Source organism: Phoca vitulina, unplaced genomic scaffold, assembly GCF_004348235.1.
Source record: "Phoca vitulina isolate PV1807 unplaced genomic scaffold, GSC_HSeal_1.0 scaffold5, whole genome shotgun sequence".
NCBI classification, from domain to species: domain Eukaryota; kingdom Metazoa; phylum Chordata; class Mammalia; order Carnivora; family Phocidae; genus Phoca; species Phoca vitulina.
The window spans coordinates 22,554,856-22,555,823 of record NW_022589708.1 but is presented as its reverse complement, the minus strand read 5'-3'; positions in this window follow the sequence as shown (position 1 = coordinate 22,555,823).

Sequence of the window (968 nt, the reverse complement as noted above, 5' to 3'; positions counted from 1 at the left end):
TCAATAAATGGAATTGTCTAACATGACCCTGAGAGCTTACCCTAGGTTGCCTGAGAATTGAGCTATCCAGTACTGGAGGCATCTTCCAACCCCTCCTCCAGAAGGGAGAGCACTTAAGATAATATTCCCATTGGATTTTTGGTTAACCCTACAGTGGAACTCTAACATCCTATTGTTGCCCCAAATCCTCAGGGACAAAACAGCTAGCATTCCCAGACAACTCTTACACAATTGACACCCATATTAGACTGCTTGGTGTTAAGCAGCTTAATGTTTACTCCATTTAGTGAAGCTGCTTTCATGACTGTGCCATAAAGGGGAGCAATATGATGGTGGTAATAGTTCCTGCACTAGAATATAGATCCACACTGCAAGTCTACTTTCACCCTGGCTCCAAGATGTGGGATGATAGGAAAATAGAGGAACCTGTGCGCGAACTCCTCTCATTTCTGACCCTCAGTTTGTGAGTTTACTTTCCTCAGTAAAGCCAGTCACTTAACCCATGCTATGTTGCAAATGAAGTTCATCCCAAACCTCAGTTTGTAACAAATGAAGACTCACACGGAAAATAACAAATTCAGATAACCCATAGCTAACAGATCATTAAAAATATATAGTGGCGTGTCCCTTGACCTCTTCATTTGGGTTTGAAAATGACAACAGTAAAGAGTAAATTATTCATAAATACTGAGTTGGAAAGATTTTTTTTATAAACGCACATGCACACACTCACTCACTCATTCACGCACATGCACACATGCCCACAAGGTAGATGATCATATTTTGATGCATGTGCAGGTACTTTAAAATATTTTCTTGAACTCAATATGGTATAGAGCCATGATGGAAGTGTGCAAGTCACAAGGTTAGATTATAGACAAACAACTTTAAAAAATTAGATTTCCCACACAGTTACATAGTTCTCTAATTTGCTCTGGCATATTTATTTTTTTTCTTCTAATTTTCCT